Genomic DNA, 19,696 nt, shown 5'->3' with positions numbered 1-19,696 from the left:
AGCAAGAGTAAGAGTAGCCCTTTGAGCTGGCCAGCCTTCCTAAAGTGCCTTAACGCGGATTTTAGGCTCTGTAGCGGTCGGCTCCCTGATTGCAAAGCTTACCGACGTCAATCCTCCCAAAAAGGCGTGAAAGCTGGCGTTACGCCCTGGCGTCATTTGCACGAGGCAGACCGGCTCCTCTCCCAGTAAAACATAAGCTGTGCTTTTCCCAAGCATCCTAACGCGTCTAAAACTGTTCCTCTCGCAGGCTTACAAAAGCCATTGGGAAATTTCACCGTCGGCTCTAGTTCACCCACAGGGCCAGGGCCGGGACCCAAATTCCTTCCTTGGCCTCCCCTGCTGCCGGCGAGACAGTCTCAAAAAATCGCGCTCCTCTTGACGTCTCTCCTCGAATGTCCCAAAAGGCCCAAGCTCACGCCGACATGGAAGAGAAAAAACCCGACCAATGGCGCCGATGCCGACGCCCCACCGTGAAGAGGCTGTTGGGCTCAGGTTGCCTTTGGCAGCCCTTCCTCAGCCAATACTAGCAGTCCCGGTGGGATCCTGCCAGGCTTCCAAAGCCACGCCGACCGCCTGGCTATTGTTTCCGGGCACCAGGTGGGAAAGTGAACGCACCCGCTCTAGGCGGCGCGACCAATAGGTGCCAGAAGTTAACGTCCAGCGTAAAAGAGGGTCCCTCCTATCCCTTTGTCAGCAAGAGTAAGAGTAGCCCTTTGAGCTGGCCAGCCTTCCTAAAGTGCCTTAACGCGGATTTTAGGCTCTGTAGCGGTCGGCTCCCTGATTGCAAAGCTTACCGACGTCAATCCTCCCAAAAAGGCGTGAAAGCTGGCGTTACGCCCTGGCGTCATTTGCACGAGGCAGACCAGCTCCTCTCCCAGTAAAACATAAGCTGTGCTTTTCCCAAGCATCCTAACGCGTCTAAAACTGTTCCTCTCGCAGGCTTACAAAAGCCAATGGGAAATTTCACCGTCGGCTCTAGTTCACCCACAGGGCCAGGGCCGGGACCCAAATTCCTTCCTTGGCCTCCCCTGCTGCCGGCGAGACAGTCTCAAAAAAATCGCCCTCCTCTTGACGTCTCTCCTCGAATGTCCCAAAAGGCCCAAGCTCACGCCGACATGGAAGAGAAAAAACCCGACCAATGGCGCCGATGCCGACGCCCCACCGTGAAGAGGCTGTTGGGCTCAGGTTGCCTTTGGCAGCCCTTCCTCAGCCAATACTAGCAGTCCCGGTGGGATCCTGCCAGGCTTCCAAAGCCACGCCGACCGCCTGGCTATTTTTTCCGGGCACCAGGTGGGAAAGTGAACGCACCCGCTCTAGGCGGCGCGACCAATAGGTGCCAGAAGTTAACGTCCAGCGTAAAAGAGGGTCCCTCCTATCCCTTTGTCAGCAAGAGTAAGAGTAGCCCTTTGAGCTGGCCAGCCTTCCTAAAGTGCCTTAACGCGGATTTTAGGCTCTGTAGCGGTCGGCTCCCTGATTGCAAAGCTTACCGACGTCATTCCTCCCAAAAAGGCCTGAAAGCTGGCGTTACGCCCTGGCGTCATTTGCACGAGGCAGACCGGCTCCTCTCCCAGTAAAACATAAGCTGTGCTTTTCCCAAGCATCCTAACGCGTCTAAAACTGTTCCTCTCGCAGGCTTATAAAAGCCAATGGGAAATTTCACCGTCGGCTCTAGTTCACCCACAGGGCCAGGGCCGGGACCCAAATTCCTTCCTTGGCCTCCCCTGCTGCCGGCGAGACAGTCTCAAAAAATCGCCCTCCTCTTGACGTCTCTCCTCGAATGTCCCAAAAGGCCCAAGCTCACGCCGACATGGAAGAGAAAAAACCCGACCAATGGCGCCGATGCCGACGCCCCACCGTGAAGAGGCTGTTGGGCTCAGGTTGCCTTTGGCAGCCCTTCCTCAGCCAATACTAGCAGTCCCGGTGGGATCCTGCCAGGCTTCCAAAGCCACGCCGACCGCCTGGCTATTGTTTCCGGGCACCAGGTGGGAAAGTGAACGCACCCGCTCTAGGCGGCGCGACCAATAGGTGCCAGAAGTTAACGTCCTGCGTAAAAGAGGGTCCCTCCTATCCCTTTGTCAGCAAGAGTAAGAGTAGCCCTTTGAGCTGGCCAGCCTTCCTAAAGTGCTTTAACGCGGATTTTAGGCTCTGTAGCGGTCGGCTCCCTGATTGCAAAGCTTACCGACGTCATTCCTCCCAAAAAGGCCTGAAAGCTGGCGTTACGCCCTGGCGTCATTTGCACGAGGCAGACCGGCTCCTCTCCCAGTAAAACATAAGCTGTGCTTTTCCCAAGCATCCTAACGCGTCTAAAACTGTTCCTCTCGCAGGCTTATAAAAGCCAATGGGAAATTTCACCGTCGGCTCTAGTTCACCCACAGGGCCAGGGCCGGGACCCAAATTCCTTCCTTGGCCTCCCCTGCTGCCGGCGAGACAGTCTCAAAAAATCGCCCTCCTCTTGACGTCTCTCCTCGAATGTCCCAAAAGGCCCAAGCTCACGCCGACATGGAAGAGAAAAACCCGACCAATGGCGCCGATGCCGACGCCCCACCGTGAAGAGGCTGTTGGGCTCAGGTTGCCTTTGGCAGCCCTTCCTCAGCCAATACTAGCAGTCCCGGTGGGATCCTGCCAGGCTTCCAAAGCCACGCCGACCGCCTGGCTATTGTTTCCGGGCACCAGGTGGGAAAGTGAACGCACCCGCTCTAGGCGGCGTGACCAATAGGTGCCAGAAGTTAACGTCCTGCGTAAAAGAGGGTCCCTCCTATCCCTTTGTCAGCAAGAGTAAGAGTAGCCCTTTGAGCTGGCCAGCCTTCCTAAAGTGCTTGAACGCGGATTTTAGGCTCTGTAGCGGTCGGCTCCCTGATTGCAAAGCTTACCGACGTCATTCCTCCCAAAAAGGCCTGAAAGCTGGCGTTACGCCCTGGCGTCATTTGCACGAGGCAGACCGGCTCCTCTCCCAGTAAAACATAAGCTGTGCTTTTCCCAAGCATCCTAACGCGTCTAAAAATGTTCCTCTCGCAGGCTTACAAAAGCCAATGGGGAATTTCACCGTCGGCTCTAGTTCACCCACAGGGCCAGGGCCGGGACCCAAATTCCTTCCTTGGCCTCCCCTGCTGCCGGCGAGACAGTCTCAAAAAATCGCCCTCCTCTTGACGTCTCTCCTCGAATGTCCCAAAAGGCCCAAGCTCACGCCGACATGGAAGAGAAAAAACCCGACCAATGGCGCCGATGCCGACGCCCCACCGTGAAGAGGCTGTTGGGCTCAGGTTGCCTTTGGCAGCCCTTCCTCAGCCAATACTAGCAGTCCCGGTGGGATCCTGCCAGGCTTCCAAAGCCACGCCGACCGCCTGGCTATTGTTTCCGGGCACCAGGTGGGAAAGTGAACGCACCCGCTCTAGGCGGCGTGACCAATAGGTGCCAGAAGTTAACGTCCTGCGTAAAAGAGGGTCCCTCCTATCCCTTTGTCAGCAAGAGTAAGAGTAGCCCTTTGAGCTGGCCAGCCTTCCTAAAGTGCTTGAACGCGGATTTTAGGCTCTGTAGCGGTCGGCTCCCTGATTGCAAAGCTTACCGACGTCAATCCTCCCAAAAAGGCGTGAAAGCTGGCGTTACGCCCTGGCGTCATTTGCACGAGGCAGACCAGCTCCTCTCCCAGTAAAACATAAGCTGTGCTTTTCCCAAGCATCCTAACGCGTCTAAAACTGTTCCTCTCGCAGGCTTACAAAAGCCAATGGGAAATTTCACCGTCGGCTCTAGTTCACCCACAGGGCCAGGGCCGGGACCCAAATTCCTTCCTTGGCCTCCCCTGCTGCCGGCGAGACAGTCTCAAAAAAATCGCCCTCCTCTTGACGTCTCTCCTCGAATGTCCCAAAAGGCCCAAGCTCACGCCGACATGGAAGAGAAAAAACCCGACCAATGGCGCCGATGCCGACGCCCCACCGTGAAGAGGCTGTTGGGCTCAGGTTGCCTTTGGCAGCCCTTCCTCAGCCAATACTAGCAGTCCCGGTGGGATCCTGCCAGGCTTCCAAAGCCACGCCGACCGCCTGGCTATTGTTTCCGGGCACCAGGTGGGAAAGTGAACGCACCCGCTCTAGGCGGCGCGACCAATAGGTGCCAGAAGTTAACGTCCAGCGTAAAAGAGGGTCCCTCCTATCCCTTTGTCAGCAAGAGTAAGAGTAGCCCTTTGAGCTGGCCAGCCTTCCTAAAGTGCCTTAACGCGGATTTTAGGCTCTGTAGCGGTCGGCTCCCTGATTGCAAAGCTTACCGACGTCATTCCTCCCAAAAAGGCGTGAAAGCTGGCGTTACGCCCTGGCGTCATTTGCACGAGGCAGACCAGCTCCTCTCCCAGTAAAACATAAGCTGTGCTTTTCCCAAGCATCCTAACGCGTCTAAAACTGTTCCTCTCGCAGGCTTACAAAAGCCAATGGGGAATTTCACCGTCGGCTCTAGTTCACCCACAGGGCCAGGGCCGGGACCCAAATTCCTTCCTTGGCCTCCCCTGCTGCCGGCGAGACAGTCTCAAAAAATCGCCCTCCTCTTGACGTCTCTCCTCGAATGTCCCAAAAGGCCCAAGCTCACGCCGACATGGAAGAGAAAAAACCCGACCAATGGCGCCGATGCCGACGCCCCACCGTGAAGAGGCTGTTGGGCTCAGGTTGCCTTTGGCAGCCCTTCCTCAGCCAATACTAGCAGTCCCGGTGGGATCCTGCCAGGCTTCCAAAGCCACGCCGACCGCCTGGCTATTGTTTCCGGGCACCAGGTGGGAAAGTGAACGCACCCGCTCTAGGCGGCGCGACCAATAGGTGCCAGAAGTTAACGTCCTGCGTAAAAGAGGGTCCCTCCTATCCCTTTGTCAGCAAGAGTAAGAGTAGCCCTTTGAGCTGGCCAGCCTTCCTAAAGTGCTTTAACGCGGATTTTAGGCTCTGTAGCGGTCGGCTCCCTGATTGCAAAGCTTACCGACGTCATTCCTCCCAAAAAGGCCTGAAAGCTGGCGTTACACCCTGGCGTCATTTGCACGACGCAGACCGGCTCCTCTCCCAGTAAAACATAAGCTGTGCTTTTCCCAAGCATCCTAACGCGTCTAAAAATGTTCCTCTCGCAGGCTTACAAAAGCCAATGGGGAATTTCACCGTCGGCTCTAGTTCACCCACAGGGCCAGGGCCGGGACCCAAATTCCTTCCTTGGCCTCCCCTGCTGCCGGCGAGACAGTCTCAAAAAATCGCCCTCCTCTTGACGTCTCTCCTCGAATGTCCCAAAAGGCCCAAGCTCACGCCGACATGGAAGAGAAAAAACCCGACCAATGGCGCCGATGCCGACGCCCCACCGTCAAGAGGCTGTTGGGCTCAGGTTGCCTTTGGCAGCCCTTCCTCAGCCAATACTAGCAGTCCCGGTGGGATCCTGCCAGGCTTCCAAAGCCACGCCGACCGCCTGGCTATTGTTTCCGGGCACCAGGTGGGAAAGTGAACGCACCCGCTCTAGGCGGCGCGACCAATAGGTGCCAGAAGTTAACGTCCAGCGTAAAAGAGGGTCCCTCCTATCCCTTTGTCAGCAAGAGTAAGAGTAGCCCTTTGAGCTGGCCAGCCTTCCTAAAGTGCCTTAACGCGGATTTTAGGCTCTGTAGCGGTCGGCTCCCTGATTGCAAAGCTTACCGACGTCAATCCTCCCAAAAAGGCGTGAAAGCTGGCGTTACGCCCTGGCGTCATTTGCACGAGGCAGACCGGCTCCTCTCCCAGTAAAACATAAGCTGTGCTTTTCCCAAGCATCCTAACGCGTCTAAAACTGTTCCTCTCGCAGGCTTATAAAAGCCAACGGGAAATTTCACCGTCGGCTCTAGTTCACCCACAGGGCCAGGGCCGGGACCCAAATTCCTTCCTTGGCCTCCCCTGCTGCCGGCGAGACAGTCTCAAAAAATCGCCCTCCTCTTGACGTCTCTCCTCGAATGTCCCAAAAGGCCCAAGCTCACGCCGACATGGAAGAGAAAAACCCGACCAATGGCGCCGATGCCGACGCCCCACCGTCAAGAGGCTGTTGGGCTCAGGTTGCCTTTGGCAGCCCTTCCTCAGCCAATACTAGCAGTCCCGGTGGGATCCTGCCAGGCTTCCAAAGCCACGCCGACCGCCTGGCTATTGTTTCCGGGCACCAGGTGGGAAAGTGAACGCACCCGCTCTAGGCGGCGTGACCAATAGGTGCCAGAAGTTAACGTCCTGCGTAAAAGAGGGTCCCTCCTATCCCTTTGTCAGCAAGAGTAAGAGTAGCCCTTTGAGCTGGCCAGCCTTCCTAAAGTGCTTTAACGCGGATTTTAGGCTCTGTAGCGGTCGGCTCCCTGATTGCAAAGCTTACCGACGTCATTCCTCCCAAAAAGGCGTGAAAGCTGGCGTTACGCCCTGGCGTCATTTGCACGAGGCAGACCGGCTCCTCTCCCAGTAAAACATAAGCTGTGCTTTTCCCAAGCATCCTAACGCGTCTAAAACTGTTCCTCTCGCAGGCTTATAAAAGCCAATGGGAAATTTCACCGTCGGCTCTAGTTCACCCACAGGGCCAGGGCCGGGACCCAAATTCCTTCCTTGGCCTCCCCTGCTGCCGGCGAGACAGTCTCAAAAAATCGCCCTCCTCTTGACGTCTCTCCTCGAATGTCCCAAAAGGCCCAAGCTCACGCCGACATGGAAGAGAAAAAACCCGACCAATGGCGCCGATGCCGACGCCCCACCGTCAAGAGGCTGTTGGGCTCAGGTTGCCTTTGGCAGCCCTTCCTCAGCCAATACTAGCAGTCCCGGTGGGATCCTGCCAGGCTTCCAAAGCCACGCCGACCGCCTGGCTATTGTTTCCGGGCACCAGGTGGGAAAGTGAACGCACCCGCTCTAGGCGGCGCGACCAATAGGTGCCAGAAGTTAACGTCCTGCGTAAAAGAGGGTCCCTCCTATCCCTTTGTCAGCAAGAGTAAGAGTAGCCCTTTGAGCTGGCCAGCCTTCCTAAAGTGCTTGAACGCGGATTTTAGGCTCTGTAGCGGTCGGCTCCCTGATTGCAAAGCTTACCGACGTCATTCCTCCCAAAAAGGCGTGAAAGCTGGCGTTACGCCCTGGCGTCATTTGCACGAGGCAGACCGGCTCCTCTCCCAGTAAAACATAAGCTGTGCTTTTCCCAAGCATCCTAACGCGTCTAAAACTGTTCCTCTCGCAGGCTTATAAAAGCCAATGGGAAATTTCACCGTCGGCTCTAGTTCACCCACAGGGCCAGGGCCGGGACCCAAATTCCTTCCTTGGCCTCCCCTGCTGCCGGCGAGACAGTCTCAAAAAATCGCCCTCCTCTTGACGTCTCTCCTCGAATGTCCCAAAAGGCCCAAGCTCACGCCGACATGGAAGAGAAAAACCCGACCAATGGCGCCGATGCCGACGCCCCACCGTGAAGAGGCTGTTGGGCTCAGGTTGCCTTTGGCAGCCCTTCCTCAGCCAATACTAGCAGTCCCGGTGGGATCCTGCCAGGCTTCCAAAGCCACGCCGACCGCCTGGCTATTGTTTCCGGGCACCAGGTGGGAAAGTGAACGCACCCGCTCTAGGCGGCGTGACCAATAGGTGCCAGAAGTTAACGTCCTGCGTAAAAGAGGGTCCCTCCTATCCCTTTGTCAGCAAGAGTAAGAGTAGCCCTTTGAGCTGGCCAGCCTTCCTAAAGTGCTTGAACGCGGATTTTAGGCTCTGTAGCGGTCGGCTCCCTGATTGCAAAGCTTACCGACGTCATTCCTCCCAAAAAGGCGTGAAAGCTGGCGTTACGCCCTGGCGTCATTTGCACGAGGCAGACCGGCTCCTCTCCCAGTAAAACATAAGCTGTGCTTTTCCCAAGCATCCTAACGCGTCTAAAACTGTTCCTCTCGCAGGCTTATAAAAGCCAATGGGAAATTTCACCGTCGGCTCTAGTTCACCCACAGGGCCAGGGCCGGGACCCAAATTCCTTCCTTGGCCTCCCCTGCTGCCGGCGAGACAGTCTCAAAAAATCGCCCTCCTCTTGACGTCTCTCCTCGAATGTCCCAAAAGGCCCAAGCTCACGCCGACATGGAAGAGAAAAAACCCGACCAATGGCGCCGATGCCGACGCCCCACCGTCAAGAGGCTGTTGGGCTCAGGTTGCCTTTGGCAGCCCTTCCTCAGCCAATACTAGCAGTCCCGGTGGGATCCTGCCAGGCTTCCAAAGCCACGCCGACCGCCTGGCTATTGTTTCCGGGCACCAGGTGGGAAAGTGAACGCACCCGCTCTAGGCGGCGCGACCAATAGGTGCCAGAAGTTAACGTCCTGCGTAAAAGAGGGTCCCTCCTATCCCTTTGTCAGCAAGAGTAAGAGTAGCCCTTTGAGCTGGCCAGCCTTCCTAAAGTGCTTTAACGCGGATTTTAGGCTCTGTAGCGGTCGGCTCCCTGATTGCAAAGCTTACCGACGTCATTCCTCCCAAAAAGGCGTGAAAGCTGGCGTTACGCCCTGGCGTCATTTGCACGAGGCAGACCGGCTCCTCTCCCAGTAAAACATAAGCTGTGCTTTTCCCAAGCATCCTAACGCGTCTAAAACTGTTCCTCTCGCAGGCTTATAAAAGCCAATGGGAAATTTCACCGTCGGCTCTAGTTCACCCACAGGGCCAGGGCCGGGACCCAAATTCCTTCCTTGGCCTCCCCTGCTGCCGGCGAGACAGTCTCAAAAAATCGCCCTCCTCTTGACGTCTCTCCTCGAATGTCCCAAAAGGCCCAAGCTCACGCCGACATGGAAGAGAAAAACCCGACCAATGGCGCCGATGCCGACGCCCCACCGTGAAGAGGCTGTTGGGCTCAGGTTGCCTTTGGCAGCCCTTCCTCAGCCAATACTAGCAGTCCCGGTGGGATCCTGCCAGGCTTCCAAAGCCACGCCGACCGCCTGGCTATTGTTTCCGGGCACCAGGTGGGAAAGTGAACGCACCCGCTCTAGGCGGCGTGACCAATAGGTGCCAGAAGTTAACGTCCTGCGTAAAAGAGGGTCCCTCCTATCCCTTTGTCAGCAAGAGTAAGAGTAGCCCTTTGAGCTGGCCAGCCTTCCTAAAGTGCTTGAACGCGGATTTTAGGCTCTGTAGCGGTCGGCTCCCTGATTGCAAAGCTTACCGACGTCATTCCTCCCAAAAAGGCGTGAAAGCTGGCGTTACGCCCTGGCGTCATTTGCACGAGGCAGACCGGCTCCTCTCCCAGTAAAACATAAGCTGTGCTTTTCCCAAGCATCCTAACGCGTCTAAAACTGTTCCTCTCGCAGGCTTACAAAAGCCATTGGGAAATTTCACCGTCGGCTCTAGTTCACCCACAGGGCCAGGGCCGGGACCCAAATTCCTTCCTTGGCCTCCCCTGCTGCCGGCGAGACAGTCTCAAAAAATCGCCCTCCTCTTGACGTCTCTCCTCGAATGTCCCAAAAGGCCCAAGCTCACGCCGACATGGAAGAGAAAAAACCCGACCAATGGCGCCGATGCCGACGCCCCACCGTCAAGAGGCTGTTGGGCTCAGGTTGCCTTTGGCAGCCCTTCCTCAGCCAATACTAGCAGTCCCGGTGGGATCCTGCCAGGCTTCCAAAGCCACGCCGACCGCCTGGCTATTGTTTCCGGGCACCAGGTGGGAAAGTGAACGCACCCGCTCTAGGCGGCGCGACCAATAGGTGCCAGAAGTTAACGTCCTGCGTAAAAGAGGGTCCCTCCTATCCCTTTGTCAGCAAGAGTAAGAGTAGCCCTTTGAGCTGGCCAGCCTTCCTAAAGTGCTTGAACGCGGATTTTAGGCTCTGTAGCGGTCGGCTCCCTGATTGCAAAGCTTACCGACGTCATTCCTCCCAAAAAGGCGTGAAAGCTGGCGTTACGCCCTGGCGTCATTTGCACGAGGCAGACCGGCTCCTCTCCCAGTAAAACATAAGCTGTGCTTTTCCCAAGCATCCTAACGCGTCTAAAACTGTTCCTCTCGCAGGCTTATAAAAGCCAATGGGAAATTTCACCGTCGGCTCTAGTTCACCCACAGGGCCAGGGCCGGGACCCAAATTCCTTCCTTGGCCTCCCCTGCTGCCGGCGAGACAGTCTCAAAAAATCGCCCTCCTCTTGACGTCTCTCCTCGAATGTCCCAAAAGGCCCAAGCTCACGCCGACATGGAAGAGAAAAACCCGACCAATGGCGCCGATGCCGACGCCCCACCGTGAAGAGGCTGTTGGGCTCAGGTTGCCTTTGGCAGCCCTTCCTCAGCCAATACTAGCAGTCCCGGTGGGATCCTGCCAGGCTTCCAAAGCCACGCCGACCGCCTGGCTATTGTTTCCGGGCACCAGGTGGGAAAGTGAACGCACCCGCTCTAGGCGGCGTGACCAATAGGTGCCAGAAGTTAACGTCCTGCGTAAAAGAGGGTCCCTCCTATCCCTTTGTCAGCAAGAGTAAGAGTAGCCCTTTGAGCTGGCCAGCCTTCCTAAAGTGCCTTAACGCGGATTTTAGGCTCTGTAGCGGTCGGCTCCCTGATTGCAAAGCTTACCGACGTCATTCCTCCCAAAAAGGCGTGAAAGCTGGCGTTACGCCCTGGCGTCATTTGCACGAGGCAGACCGGCTCCTCTCCCAGTAAAACATAAGCTGTGCTTTTCCCAAGCATCCTAACGCGTCTAAAACTGTTCCTCTCGCAGGCTTACAAAAGCCAATGGGGAATTTCACCGTCGGCTCTAGTTCACCCACAGGGCCAGGGCCGGGACCCAAATTCCTTCCTTGGCCTCCCCTGCTGCCGGCGAGACAGTCTCAAAAAAATCGCCCTCCTCTTGACGTCTCTCCTCGAATGTCCCAAAAGGCCCAAGCTCACGCCGACATGGAAGAGAAAAACCCGACCAATGGCGCCGATGCCGACGCCCCACCGTGAAGAGGCTGTTGGGCTCAGGTTGCCTTTGGCAGCCCTTCCTCAGCCAATACTAGCAGTCCCGGTGGGATCCTGCCAGGCTTCCAAAGCCACGCCGACCGCCTGGCTATTGTTTCCGGGCACCAGGTGGGAAAGTGAATGCACCCGCTCTAGGCGGCGCGACCAATAGGTGCCAGAAGTTAACGTCCTGCGTAAAAGAGGGTCCCTCCTATCCCTTTGTCAGCAAGAGTAAGAGTAGCCCTTTGAGCTGGCCAGCCTTCCTAAAGTGCTTGAACGCGGATTTTAGGCTCTGTAGCGGTCGGCTCCCTGATTGAAAATCTTACCGACGTCATTCCTCCCAAAAAGGCGTGAAAGCTGGCGTTACGCCCTGGCGTCATTTGCACGAGGCAGACCAGCTCCTCTCCCAGTAAAACATAAGCTGTGCTTTTCCCAAGCATCCTAACGCGTCTAAAACTGTTCCTCTCGCAGGCTTACAAAAGCCAATGGGAAATTTCACCGTCGGCTCTAGTTCACCCACAGGGCCAGGGCCGGGACCCAAATTCCTTCCTTGGCCTCCCCTGCTGCCGGCGAGACAGTCTCAAAAAAATCGCCCTCCTCTTGACGTCTCTCCTCGAATGTCCCAAAAGGCCCAAGCTCACGCCGACATGGAAGAGAAAAAACCCGACCAATGGCGCCGATGCCGACGCCCCACCGTGAAGAGGCTGTTGGGCTCAGGTTGCCTTTGGCAGCCCTTCCTCAGCCAATACTAGCAGTCCCGGTGGGATCCTGCCAGGCTTCCAAAGCCACGCCGACCGCCTGGCTATTGTTTCCGGGCACCAGGTGGGAAAGTGAACGCACCCGCTCTAGGCGGCGCGACCAATAGGTGCCAGAAGTTAACGTCCAGCGTAAAAGAGGGTCCCTCCTATCCCTTTGTCAGCAAGAGTAAGAGTAGCCCTTTGAGCTGGCCAGCCTTCCTAAAGTGCTTGAACGCGGATTTTAGGCTCTGTAGCGGTCGGCTCCCTGATTGCAAAGCTTACCGACGTCAATCCTCCCAAAAAGGCGTGAAAGCTGGCGTTACGCCCTGGCGTCATTTGCACGAGGCAGACCAGCTCCTCTCCCAGTAAAACATAAGCTGTGCTTTTCCCAAGCATCCTAACGCGTCTAAAACTGTTCCTCTCGCAGGCTTACAAAAGCCAATGGGAAATTTCACCGTCGGCTCTAGTTCACCCACAGGGCCAGGGCCGGGACCCAAATTCCTTCCTTGGCCTCCCCTGCTGCCGGCGAGACAGTCTCAAAAAAATCGCCCTCCTCTTGACGTCTCTCCTCGAATGTCCCAAAAGGCCCAAGCTCACGCCGACATGGAAGAGAAAAAACCCGACCAATGGCGCCGATGCCGACGCCCCACCGTGAAGAGGCTGTTGGGCTCAGGTTGCCTTTGGCAGCCCTTCCTCAGCCAATACTAGCAGTCCCGGTGGGATCCTGCCAGGCTTCCAAAGCCACGCCGACCGCCTGGCTATTGTTTCCGGGCACCAGGTGGGAAAGTGAACGCACCCGCTCTAGGCGGCGCGACCAATAGGTGCCAGAAGTTAACGTCCTGCGTAAAAGAGGGTCCCTCCTATCCCTTTGTCAGCAAGAGTAAGAGTAGCCCTTTGAGCTGGCCAGCCTTCCTAAAGTGCTTGAACGCGGATTTTAGGCTCTGTAGCGGTCGGCTCCCTGATTGCAAAGCTTACCGACGTCATTCCTCCCAAAAAGGCGTGAAAGCTGGCGTTACGCCCTGGCGTCATTTGCACGAGGCAGACCGGCTCCTCTCCCAGTAAAACATAAGCTGTGCTTTTCCCAAGCATCCTAACGCGTCTAAAACTGTTCCTCTCGCAGGCTTATAAAAGCCAATGGGGAATTTCACCGTCGGCTCTAGTTCACCCACAGGGCCAGGGCCGGGACCCAAATTCCTTCCTTGGCCTCCCCTGCTGCTGGCGAGACAGTCTCAAAAAATCGCGCTCCTCTTGACGTCTCTCCTCGAATGTCCCAAAAGGCCCAAGCTCACGCCGACATGGAAGAGAAAAAACCCGACCAATGGCGCCGATGCCGACGCCCCACCGTGAAGAGGCTGTTGGGCTCAGGTTGCCTTTGGCAGCCCTTCCTCAGCCAATACTAGCAGTCCCGGTGGGATCCTGCCAGGCTTCCAAAGCCACGCCGACCGCCTGGCTATTGTTTCCGGGCACCAGGTGGGAAAGTGAACGCACCCGCTCTAGGCGGCGCGACCAATAGGTGCCAGAAGTTAACGTCCAGCGTAAAAGAGGGTCCCTCCTATCCCTTTGTCAGCAAGAGTAAGAGTAGCCCTTTGAGCTGGCCAGCCTTCCTAAAGTGCCTTAACGCGGATTTTAGGCTCTGTAGCGGTCGGCTCCCTGATTGCAAAGCTTACCGACGTCATTCCTCCCAAAAAGGCGTGAAAGCTGGCGTTACGCCCTGGCGTCATTTGCACGAGGCAGACCGGCTCCTCTCCCAGTAAAACATAAGCTGTGCTTTTCCCAAGCATCCTAACGCGTCTAAAACTGTTCCTCTCGCAGGCTTACAAAAGCCAATGGGGAATTTCACCGTCGGCTCTAGTTCACCCACAGGGCCAGGGCCGGGACCCAAATTCCTTCCTTGGCCTCCCCTGCTGCCGGCGAGACAGTCTCAAAAAATCGCGCTCCTCTTGACGTCTCTCCTCGAATGTCCCAAAAGGCCCAAGCTCACGCCGACATGGAAGAGAAAAAACCCGACCAATGGCGCCGATGCCGACGCCCCACCGTGAAGAGGCTGTTGGGCTCAGGTTGCCTTTGGCAGCCCTTCCTCAGCCAATACTAGCAGTCCCGGTGGGATCCTGCCAGGCTTCCAAAGCCACGCCGACCGCCTGGCTATTGTTTCCGGGCACCAGGTGGGAAAGTGAACGCACCCGCTCTAGGCGGCGCGACCAATAGGTGCCAGAAGTTAACGTCCTGCGTAAAAGAGGGTCCCTCCTATCCCTTTGTCAGCAAGAGTAAGAGTAGCCCTTTGAGCTGGCCAGCCTTCCTAAAGTGCTTGAACGCGGATTTTAGGCTCTGTAGCGGTCGGCTCCCTGATTGCAAAGCTTACCGACGTCATTCCTCCCAAAAAGGCGTGAAAGCTGGCGTTACGCCCTGGCGTCATTTGCACGAGGCAGACCGGCTCCTCTCCCAGTAAAACATAAGCTGTGCTTTTCCCAAGCATCCTAACGCGTCTAAAACTGTTCCTCTCGCAGGCTTACAAAAGCCAATGGGGAATTTCACCGTCGGCTCTAGTTCACCCACAGGGCCAGGGCCGGGACCCAAATTCCTTCCTTGGCCTCCCCTGCTGCCGGCGAGACAGTCTCAAAAAAATCGCCCTCCTCTTGACGTCTCTCCTCGAATGTCCCAAAAGGCCCAAGCTCACGCCGACATGGAAGAGAAAAACCCGACCAATGGCGCCGATGCCGACGCCCCACCGTGAAGAGGCTGTTGGGCTCAGGTTGCCTTTGGCAGCCCTTCCTCAGCCAATACTAGCAGTCCCGGTGGGATCCTGCCAGGCTTCCAAAGCCACGCCGACCGCCTGGCTATTGTTTCCGGGCACCAGGTGGGAAAGTGAACGCACCCGCTCTAGGCGGCGTGACCAATAGGTGCCAGAAGTTAACGTCCTGCGTAAAAGAGGGTCCCTCCTATCCCTTTGTCAGCAAGAGTAAGAGTAGCCCTTTGAGCTGGCCAGCCTTCCTAAAGTGCTTTAACGCGGATTTTAGGCTCTGTAGCGGTCGGCTCCCTGATTGCAAAGCTTACCGACGTCATTCCTCCCAAAAAGGCGTGAAAGCTGGCGTTACGCCCTGGCGTCATTTGCACGAGGCAGACCGGCTCCTCTCCCAGTAAAACATAAGCTGTGCTTTTCCCAAGCATCCTAACGCATCTAAAACTGTTCCTCTCGCAGGCTTACAAAAGCCAATGGGGAATTTCACCGTCGGCTCTAGTTCACCCACAGGGCCAGGGCCGGGACCCAAATTCCTTCCTTGGCCTCCCCTGCTGCCGGCGAGACAGTCTCAAAAAAATCGCCCTCCTCTTGACGTCTCTCCTCGAATGTCCCAAAAGGCCCAAGCTCACGCCGACATGGAAGAGAAAAACCCGACCAATGGCGCCGATGCCGACGCCCCACCGTGAAGAGGCTGTTGGGCTCAGGTTGCCTTTGGCAGCCCTTCCTCAGCCAATACTAGCAGTCCCGGTGGGATCCTGCCAGGCTTCCAAAGCCACGCCGACCGCCTGGCTATTGTTTCCGGGCACCAGGTGGGAAAGTGAACGCACCCGCTCTAGGCGGCGCGACCAATAGGTGCCAGAAGTTAACGTCCTGCGTAAAAGAGGGTCCCTCCTATCCCTTTGTCAGCAAGAGTAAGAGTAGCCCTTTGAGCTGGCCAGCCTTCCTAAAGTGCTTGAACGCGGATTTTAGGCTCTGTAGCGGTCGGCTCCCTGATTGAAAATCTTACCGACGTCATTCCTCCCAAAAAGGCGTGAAAGCTGGCGTTACGCCCTGGCGTCATTTGCACGAGGCAGACCAGCTCCTCTCCCAGTAAAACATAAGCTGTGCTTTTCCCAAGCATCCTAACGCGTCTAAAACTGTTCCTCTCGCAGGCTTACAAAAGCCAATGGGAAATTTCACCGTCGGCTCTAGTTCACCCACAGGGCCAGGGCCGGGACCCAAATTCCTTCCTTGGCCTCCCCTGCTGCCGGCGAGACAGTCTCAAAAAAATCGCCCTCCTCTTGACGTCTCTCCTCGAATGTCCCAAAAGGCCCAAGCTCACGCCGACATGGAAGAGAAAAAACCCGACCAATGGCGCCGATGCCGACGCCCCACCGTGAAGAGGCTGTTGGGCTCAGGTTGCCTTTGGCAGCCCTTCCTCAGCCAATACTAGCAGTCCCGGTGGGATCCTGCCAGGCTTCCAAAGCCACGCCGACCGCCTGGCTATTGTTTCCGGGCACCAGGTGGGAAAGTGAACGCACCCGCTCTAGGCGGCGCGACCAATAGGTGCCAGAAGTTAACGTCCTGCGTAAAAGAGGGTCCCTCCTATCCCTTTGTCAGCAAGAGTAAGAGTAGCCCTTTGAGCTGGCCAGCCTTCCTAAAGTGCTTGAACGCGGATTTTAGGCTCTGTAGCGGTCGGCTCCCTGATTGAAAATCTTACCGACGTCATTCCTCCCAAAAAGGCGTGAAAGCTGGCGTTACGCCCTGGCGTCATTTGCACGAGGCAGACCAGCTCCTCTCCCAGTAAAACATAAGCTGTGCTTTTCCCAAGCATCCTAACGCGTCTAAAACTGTTCCTCTCGCAGGCTTACAAAAGCCAATGGGAAATTTCACCGTCGGCTCTAGTTCACCCACAGGGCCAGGGCCGGGACCCAAATTCCTTCCTTGGCCTCCCCTGCTGCCGGCGAGACAGTCTCAAAAAAATCGCCCTCCTCTTGACGTCTCTCCTCGAATGTCCCAAAAGGCCCAAGCTCACGCCGACATGGAAGAGAAAAAACCCGACCAATGGCGCCGATGCCGACGCCCCACCGTGAAGAGGCTGTTGGGCTCAGGTTGCCTTTGGCAGCCCTTCCTCAGCCAATACTAGCAGTCCCGGTGGGATCCTGCCAGGCTTCCAAAGCCACGCCGACCGCCTGGCTATTGTTTCCGGGCACCAGGTGGGAAAGTGAACGCACCCGCTCTAGGCGGCGCGACCAATAGGTGCCAGAAGTTAACGTCCAGCGTAAAAGAGGGTCCCTCCTATCCCTTTGTCAGCAAGAGTAAGAGTAGCCCTTTGAGCTGGCCAGCCTTCCTAAAGTGCTTGAACGCGGATTTTAGGCTCTGTAGCGGTCGGCTCCCTGATTGCAAAGCTTACCGACGTCAATCCTCCCAAAAAGGCGTGAAAGCTGGCGTTACGCCCTGGCGTCATTTGCACGAGGCAGACCAGCTCCTCTCCCAGTAAAACATAAGCTGTGCTTTTCCCAAGCATCCTAACGCGTCTAAAACTGTTCCTCTCGCAGGCTTACAAAAGCCAATGGGAAATTTCACCGTCGGCTCTAGTTCACCCACAGGGCCAGGGCCGGGACCCAAATTCCTTCCTTGGCCTCCCCTGCTGCCGGCGAGACAGTCTCAAAAAAATCGCCCTCCTCTTGACGTCTCTCCTCGAATGTCCCAAAAGGCCCAAGCTCACGCCGACATGGAAGAGAAAAAACCCGACCAATGGCGCCGATGCCGACGCCCCACCGTGAAGAGGCTGTTGGGCTCAGGTTGCCTTTGGCAGCCCTTCCTCAGCCAATACTAGCAGTCCCGGTGGGATCCTGCCAGGCTTCCAAAGCCACGCCGACCGCCTGGCTATTGTTTCCGGGCACCAGGTGGGAAAGTGAACGCACCCGCTCTAGGCGGCGCGACCAATAGGTGCCAGAAGTTAACGTCCAGCGTAAAAGAGGGTCCCTCCTATCCCTTTGTCAGCAAGAGTAAGAGTAGCCCTTTGAGCTGGCCAGCCTTCCTAAAGTGCCTTAACGCGGATTTTAGGCTCTGTAGCGGTCGGCTCCCTGATTGCAAAGCTTACCGACGTCATTCCTCCCAAAAAGGCGTGAAAGCTGGCGTTACGCCCTGGCGTCATTTGCACGAGGCAGACCGGCTCCTCTCCCAGTAAAACATAAGCTGTGCTTTTCCCAAGCATCCTAACGCGTCTAAAACTGTTCCTCTCGCAGGCTTACAAAAGCCAATGGGGAATTTCACCGTCGGCTCTAGTTCACCCACAGGGCCAGGGCCGGGACCCAAATTCCTTCCTTGGCCTCCCCTGCTGCCGGCGAGACAGTCTCAAAAAAATCGCCCTCCTCTTGACGTCTCTCCTCGAATGTCCCAAAAGGCCCAAGCTCACGCCGACATGGAAGAGAAAAACCCGACCAATGGCGCCGATGCCGACGCCCCACCGTGAAGAGGCTGTTGGGCTCAGGTTGCCTTTGGCAGCCCTTCCTCAGCCAATACTAGCAGTCCCGGTGGGATCCTGCCAGGCTTCCAAAGCCACGCCGACCGCCTGGCTATTGTTTCCGGGCACCAGGTGGGAAAGTGAACGCACCCGCTCTAGGCGGCGTGACCAATAGGTGCCAGAAGTTAACGTCCTGCGTAAAAGAGGGTCCCTCCTATCCCTTTGTCAGCAAGAGTAAGAGTAGCCCTTTGAGCTGGCCAGCCTTCCTAAAGTGCTTTAACGCGGATTTTAGGCTCTGTAGCGGTCGGCTCCCTGATTGCAAAGCTTACCGACGTCATTCCTCCCAAAAAGGCGTGAAAGCTGGCGTTACGCCCTGGCGTCATTTGCACGAGGCAGACCGGCTCCTCTCCCAGTAAAACATAAGCTGTGCTTTTCCCAAGCATCCTAACGCATCTAAAACTGTTCCTCTCGCAGGCTTACAAAAGCCAATGGGGAATTTCACCGTCGGCTCTAGTTCACCCACAGGGCCAGGGCCGGGACCCAAATTCCTTCCTTGGCCTCCCCTGCTGCCGGCGAGACAGTCTCAAAAAAATCGCCCTCCTCTTGACGTCTCTCCTCGAATGTCCCAAAAGGCCCAAGCTCACGCCGACATGGAAGAGAAAAAACCCGACCAATGGCGCCGATGCCGACGCCCCACCGTGAAGAGGCTGTTGGGCTCAGGTTGCCTTTGGCAGCCCTTCCTCAGCCAATACTAGCAGTCCCGGTGGGATCCTGCCAGGCTTCCAAAGCCACGCCGACCGCCTGGCTATTGTTTCCGGGCACCAGGTGGGAAAGTGAACGCACCCGCTCTAGGCGGCGCGACCAATAGGTGCCAGAAGTTAACGTCCTGCGTAAAAGAGGGTCCCTCCTATCCCTTTGTCAGCAAGAGTAAGAGTAGCCCTTTGAGCTGGCCAGCCTTCCTAAAGTGCTTGAACGCGGATTTTAGGCTCTGTAGCGGTCGGCTCCCTGATTGAAAATCTTACCGACGTCATTCCTCCCAAAAAGGCGTGAAAGCTGGCGTTACGCCCTGGCGTCATTTGCACGAGGCAGACCAGCTCCTCTCCCAGTAAAACATAAGCTGTGCTTTTCCCAAGCATCCTAACGCGTCTAAAACTGTTCCTCTCGCAGGCTTACAAAAGCCAATGGGAAATTTCACCGTCGGCTCTAGTTCACCCACAGGGCCAGGGCCGGGACCCAAATTCCTTCCTTGGCCTCCCCTGCTGCCGGCGAGACAGTCTCAAAAAAATCGCCCTCCTCTTGACGTCTCTCCTCGAATGTCCCAAAAGGCCCAAGCTCACGCCGACATGGAAGAGAAAAAACCCGACCAATGGCGCCGATGCCGACGCCCCACCGTGAAGAGGCTGTTGGGCTCAGGTTGCCTTTGGCAGCCCTTCCTCAGCCAATACTAGCAGTCCCGGTGGGATCCTGCCAGGCTTCCAAAGCCACGCCGACCGCCTGGCTATTGTTTCCGGGCACCAGGTGGGAAAGTGAACGCACCCGCTCTAGGCGGCGCGACCAATAGGTGCCAGAAGTTAACGTCCAGCGTAAAAGAGGGTCCCTCCTATCCCTTTGTCAGCAAGAGTAAGAGTAGCCCTTTGAGCTGGCCAGCCTTCCTAAAGTGCCTTAACGCGGATTTTAGGCTCTGTAGCGGTCGGCTCCCTGATTGCAAAGCTTACCGACGTCAATCCTCCCAAAAAGGCGTGAAAGCTGGCGTTACGCCCTGGCGTCATTTGCACGAGGCAGACCAGCTCCTCTCCCAGTAAAACATAAGCTGTGCTTTTCCCAAGCATCCTAACGCGTCTAAAACTGTTCCTCTCGCAGGCTTACAAAAGCCAATGGGAAATTTCACCGTCGGCTCTAGTTCACCCACAGGGCCAGGGCCGGGACCCA

Source organism: Phalacrocorax aristotelis, chromosome 4 (assembly GCF_949628215.1).
Source record: "Phalacrocorax aristotelis chromosome 4, bGulAri2.1, whole genome shotgun sequence".
Classification (NCBI taxonomy): domain Eukaryota; kingdom Metazoa; phylum Chordata; class Aves; order Suliformes; family Phalacrocoracidae; genus Phalacrocorax; species Phalacrocorax aristotelis.
The sequence above is the reverse complement of the archived record's forward strand: the minus strand, read 5'-3'. Positions refer to the sequence as shown.